This window comes from Tenrec ecaudatus, chromosome X, assembly GCF_050624435.1.
Source record: "Tenrec ecaudatus isolate mTenEca1 chromosome X, mTenEca1.hap1, whole genome shotgun sequence".
In the NCBI taxonomy this organism is placed as follows: domain Eukaryota; kingdom Metazoa; phylum Chordata; class Mammalia; order Afrosoricida; family Tenrecidae; genus Tenrec; species Tenrec ecaudatus.
Window position 1 is genome coordinate 129,107,262 of NC_134548.1, and position 6,373 is coordinate 129,113,634.

The following is a 6,373-nucleotide window of genomic DNA, read 5'->3' on the forward strand; positions in this document are numbered from 1 at the left end:
TGTAAGTTAACACGAATGTTATCCAACCTTACATATCAATCACTTACGCCACAGATGAAGGAATAAATTATTCTTTTACAATTTCTCTAATCTGAAATTGATCAAACATACAATGAAGATGCATGGATAAATCCTGATGATTAGAATGCATACGTTGAAAATAAAGAGGGATTGTTGTTGTTAGGTGCCATCCAATCAGTTCTGACCCATAACAACAAAACGAAACACTACAGATCTTGTGTTATCCTTACAATTGTTCCTAAGCCTCAGCCCATTGTCGCAGCCATGGTGTCAATTCATCTTATGTAGTGTCTTCGTCTTTAACACTGCACCTCCACGTTACCAAGCATGATGTCCTTCTCCAGGGAGTGGTCTCTCCTGACATGTCCAAAGGATGTAAGACAAAGTCTTGTCATCCTTGCCTCTAAGGAGCACTCTGGCCATACTTCTTCCAAGACAGATCTGTTTGTCCTTTTAGCAGACCCTGGCACATTCATTATTCATGAGTACCACAATTCAAACGCATCAACCATTCTTCAGTCTTCCTTATTCAACAGCCAAATTTCATATGCATAGGAGGCCATTGAAATTTCCCTGGCTTGTATTATTTGCCTCTTAGTCGTCAAAGTAACATCCTTGCTTTTCAATACTCTAAAGAGATCTTGTGTAGCTGATTTCCCTTTCAACACATCTTTCCGTGTCTTGCTTACTGCTTCCCTGAGCACTGATTTTGGATACAAGCAAGACAATATTCTTAAAAACTTAAAACATTTCTCCATTTATCAAGCTGTTACCTATTGGTCCAGTTGTGAGGATTTGGGTCTTCTTTACATTGAGTCCTAATCCATACTGATGGCTACTATCCTTGAACTTCATCTGCAAGTGTTTCAAGTCCTCTTCACTTTCAGGAAGTAAGGTTGTGTAATCTGCATATTGCAGGTTGCTATTAAGCCTTCCTCCAATACTGAGGCCACATTTTTCTTAATATAAGCTGGCTTCTCTGAGTGTTTGCTTAGCGTACAGATTGAACCGGTGCGGTGAGAGAATACCATCCTGACAACACTTTCCCTGCTGTTAACCACACAGTATTCCTTTTTCCTCTTTGCACAACTGCCTCTATCTCTATGTTCAACTTCCTCATGAGCACAATGAGAGATTCTGGACTTCCTGTCCTTCTTAAAGACATCCACAGTTTATTATGGTCTAATGCAGTTGAATGCCTTTGCATAGCCATTAAAACACAAGTAAACAGCTTTCTGTTATTCTCTGTCTTGACCTAAGATCCATCTAAAAACAGCAATGATATCCATTGTTCCACATTCTCCTCTCAATCTTCTGGCAATTCCATGACAATGGACTTCTGCAATCCTTGTTTGATGATCTCGAGCAAAAAATAACTTTTGTGTGATATCAGTCATATTGTTCTATATTTTGGGTATTTTGAGGTGATCACCTTTCTTGGAAATTGATACAAATATGGATCTCTTCCAGTCATGTAAATTGGCCAAGTACTTGTCCTCCAAATGTCCTGGCACAAAGAGTGATTGCTTACAGTACTTCATTAGCTTGCTAGAACATTTCAATTGATCTTCCATCAATTCCTGGAGACAGGAATTTTTTTTTTTTTTGGCTAATGCTTTCAGTGAAGCTTGAACTTCTTCCTTTAGTACCACTGGTTCTTGCTCAGATGCTACCTCCTGAAATGGTGTAATGTCAGCTAGTTCTTTTTAGTACAGTGACTCTGTATTATTTCCATCTTTTTTTGCACTTCCTGCATCATTTAATATTTCCCTTTAGAATCTTTGAAGATTACAACTTGAAGCTAGATTTTTTGAGTTCTTTCAGTTTAAGATATGTTGTGTTCTTACCTTTTGTTTTTCGAATTCAAAATCTTTGCACAATTCATGGTATTTGTCTTTGTCTTTTCAAGCTGACCCTTACACATTTCTAATCAGTTCTTTAACTTCATCCGTCTCTTATTTGCTTTTAGCTTCTCTTTCATTAAGATCAAGTTTCTTTATTTCCTTTTTGTAATAGGGGAGAGCGCGAACGCAGTCCCCCACTACCACGAATGATGCAGTTGAGTTTCCCACATTTGGGGAAATTGCAGGGGTCAGCACATACAGAACACAATGGATAAGTCTCGCCCTGGGAAAACCATCTTCGCGATCATGGTATCTCTCCTGCCGGGTAAGTATAAAAGCAAGTTTCAAAATCACTTCTGACATACACTTTGATCTTTTCTTTCTTTGTTGTCTTTTTAATGACCTTTTGCTTTCGTCATGCCATTTAGTGTTCAGTGCACCAAAATTTTTCTTGAGATGTTTCAAAATCCAGGTGGGATAGACTGAAGATCACATTTTGGCTCTCTTTTACTTGTTTTAATTTCTTTTAGCCGTATCCTGAACTTACATATGAGCAATTGATGGTCAGTTCCACAGTTGGCCCCTGGTCTGGTTTTATCTGCTGATATTGAATTTCTCCATCATGTCTTCCCACAGTAGTCATTTTGATTTCTATGTATTCCAGCTGGGAAAGTCTATGCGAAAAGTCAACTTTTGTGTTATTGGAGAACAATATTTGCTATGAACAAGTCATTGGTTTTTCAGATTCTAACATGTGATCTCCAGATTCATTTCTATCACCAAGAACACATAAGTTAGTTATCAGCCCTGGGCACAACCGCCATGTCATCAGGCCCCTGAAGACCATATTTTGCAATTATCATTCCTTCCTCTTTGCTTCCAACTTTTGTATTCCAATAACCACTAATTATAAATGCACCTTTATTGCATGTTTGATCAATTTCTAGCTGAAGTTGTTGGTAGAATTCTTCAATTTCTTCATCACCAGCTTTTGTAGTTGGTGCATAAGATTGAAAAATAGTTGTATTGATTTGAGTTCCTTGGATGTACATACATGTAATTCTATCACAAATAGCATTGTACTTCATGATTTATTTAGCGATGTCCTTTTTGACAATGAATACCATGCCTTTCCTCTTGATTGTGTTTTTTCCTGGCATAATAAATCATATGGTTTTCTGATTCAAAATGGCTAATACCAGTCTAATTCAGGTCACTAATTCACAGGATAATCATCTTTATGCATTCTGTCTCATTTTTGATGACTTCCAATTTTTCTAGATTCATACTCTGCTTATTCCAAGTTCTGATCATTACCTGATTTTTGCACCTGTTTCTCCTTAACTTAAGTTGTGCCCCATCAGCAAATGAAGAACCTGTAGGCTCCACTCCTGCGGCCTTTCCCCACTCACGTCCCCATGATTGATTCTGCTTCAAGAAATAGGCTCCTCCTCAGACATAATTTGAATGTCCTTAGTTTTGAGGCGCCCATCATCTGGCACTATCTCCAATAATGTTCTGCTTCCATTCTGTAGGCTGCTAGTATCTCACAATGCTTTTGAATGACTAACTGATGTGCAATGTTGGAAAGAAGGATTCGTAGTTGGAAAATATGACCTTAGGGGAAGATATAACATTGGAGGTCACATGATATATTTTTTGCAAAACTAAAGTCATATTCATTGCAAATACTTTTTTACAATGACAGAAATTGGGATAATCTGTATGGAATCTGCCAGATGGAATACCTAAGAATCAAATTGACCACATCTGTGGAAAGAACAAACCCGAAACTCAGTCCGACCAGGGCTAGGCCCACCTTGAAACAGAATTGCTTGTATTAAAATTCAAATGGAAGGTGAAGAAAATTAATTCAACTCACTAACAGTCATTATAAATAATACAAGCAAAAGGTCACTGAAAAGACAGAAAATACCTAAATGGATACCAGAGAAGACTCCCAAAATTGTAGAGTAGTGTAGTAAATGTAGAGTAGTGACAGTGAAAGAACTAAATGTAGAGTAGTGACAGTGAAAGAACTGATGATATGCACAAACGTTGTGGAAAGGGACCTGGCGATACCTAAAGCAGCTGACAATAGAAGGACGATACGACCCAAAAACGTCTCTGCTAGGCCCACACCCCACTGAAATAGGAACAGACTCCTGTTTATGGCAGCACAGTTCACAATAGCAAGAAGCTGGGAACAACCCAAATGTCCATTAGTAGGAAAATGGATAAGGAAACTGTGGTTCATACACCCAATGGAATACTATGCATACCTAAGAAAACATCAGTGAAATTATGAAAGCCCTCATGACATGTAGATATGGAAACTTTTTGCTGAGTGAAGTTAATCAAGAACAAGCAGGAAAATATTGCACGAGTTTGCTACTATAAGATGAACAAGTGACTACTATAAGATGAACAGCAAGTGGAAGGCAGGGCAGACCATCTTTGAATCCATTCTCATAAGAAGTTAGCTAGAGAACCTGTATCGCATCCATGGAACATATATCACCTCCTCTGTATTGACAGTTTACAAACTGCTTCGACAGAGGAGTCCTTACCCCAGCTGGGGCCAGTTTTCCATGATGTGTGGAGCTGAAGAAGATCATTCAGCTACTGTCATACAAAACTGTGCTAAGGTCGCCCCATTCCAACAGGCACTCCTATAACTTTGGTAAGGAAACCTTACTGCAAATTCAAATCAAGATTGGGAGAAGGGACATGTATGCCTCAGAGAAAACAATTACATCTCTGCTGTCAGGAAAATGGCGAGGAGACACCTCCTACTTAGAAAAAAAAAGATCAAAAACACTTAAAATACTTATATAGAACCCAAGGGGAGAACAATCCTAATTGGACCCTTTGGAACTAGCTTCTATGCAGCTTTTGGCAACCCATTCTGTTAGGAGCACAACATCCTTCATAGGCTATCCCAGAAGGACCTGATGTGCAAACCCACTAAGGGAACTGTGATTTACCTCAAACTCATCTGTTGCCTTTGAACTTAAGACTGAAAACTCCCTAGTGTGAGAAGAAGTATATGACTGCTACCTCAAGGGCCTAGAATTGGTGGTCATTGGATTTTGGTTTGAATCTCTTGCTTTCAAGGTGCACAAAGAATGGTGGGCTGTACATACCATATACATACTATTTTAATGCCCTCCTTGATTCATTATGATGGAATATCTCACTAACAGGCATTATAAATAATACAAGCAAAAGGTACTGAAACGACAGAATTAATCTGGTAGGCATGGCTCTACCATTGTGAATGAGTGCTATTGCAAGTTTAATTATATCACCAAGCCCTATCTTTGGTGTAAAGAGTGTTTAGTCCCTTTAGAGTTAAATCTGTATAAGTCAATAATTCATGTATTATTGCTCATAGCTGGGCCTATGTGTTAGGCAGCAATCTCTAGAGAAACAAAATCAGGACACTTATAGTTTTATACAGTGAGAAGGAATATAGCAGTCAATTACTCCACACAACAGTACAGAGGTCTCAGTTCAACTCACTTCTGTGAAACAGTTAATATACTGAAAGCCCTTTAACAACGGAGGGGCTTCTGTACAAGGTCAAGGAAGCAGAAAAGGAAGTCTTCCCTCAGGCAAAACAGGCAGATTCTGCCAGCAGAGAGCAGAGTCGGTCAGTAACAGTCAGCAACAGGAGCTTAGTGAAGCAGGCCCTGATGGGATATCAAACTCAAGCAATGCAAGGCAACAGAATCCACCAGCCTCAGGATCAAGCAGTGTATGCACCAGCAGCGTGACAAAGCAGGCTCAAAGGACCCTCAAGCTTTTGGAACATGATCCATGGGTTGGCTTGGCCCACGGATAGTGTAGCACACAGGTTGAGGCAGAGAACTAACTAAAGCAGCAGCATACAGGTCTGATCAGCAGAGAACAAGAGAGACTAGGGCGGACCTTTCAGAGTCATTCACCTCTTTGCCCTCCAATCAAGTTGAAACCTATTAATCTCCTCACACATGTTCCTATTGGCCAGGATGGCACAATAAATGTAATTGTCAAATCCAATACTCATATAATTTAATTTTTCTAACAGTGTTTTCAATTCTACACCATTGACAGTATCAGTGTGTAGTAGTTATGCATTAGACTCCTAACCACAAGATCAGCATCAGAAGTTCAAAACCACCAGCTAGCTCCATGGGAGAAAAATGAGACTTTATACTCCTATAGACATTTAGTGTGTCAGAAACTCACAGCAGACAGCTCTAACCTGCCCAATAGGATCACTATAAGTCAGCATTAATTTGATGGTAGTGGAAGTGATGTCTCAAGCAGATGATTGATCTTGTCCTCAAACATAAAGTGACAATTAGGTCTCTAAAATATATAGCCCCAATCAAAGAAATACTTTTTTCTTATGACATGAACCTGCTTGATGTTCGCCCTTATAAAACTATCATGAAATATATGGGTTCTATATCAAAGTGTGTTGAAGAAACTAGGTGGTGCCTGGCTATCAGAAGAAAAAC

The 6,373-nt window shown here is 39.1% G+C and overlaps 1 non-coding gene across 1 annotated transcript; it reads right to left on the bottom strand.

Annotated features, from left to right (window-relative positions):
* Positions 1 to 2,034: 2,034 nt before the first annotated feature.
* On the bottom strand, positions 2,035 to 2,198 carry LOC142435102 (U1 spliceosomal RNA). Its single transcript, XR_012781249.1, has one exon. It is a non-coding gene; the product is annotated as a U1 spliceosomal RNA (small nuclear RNA).
* Positions 2,199 to 6,373: the final 4,175 nt, after the last annotated feature.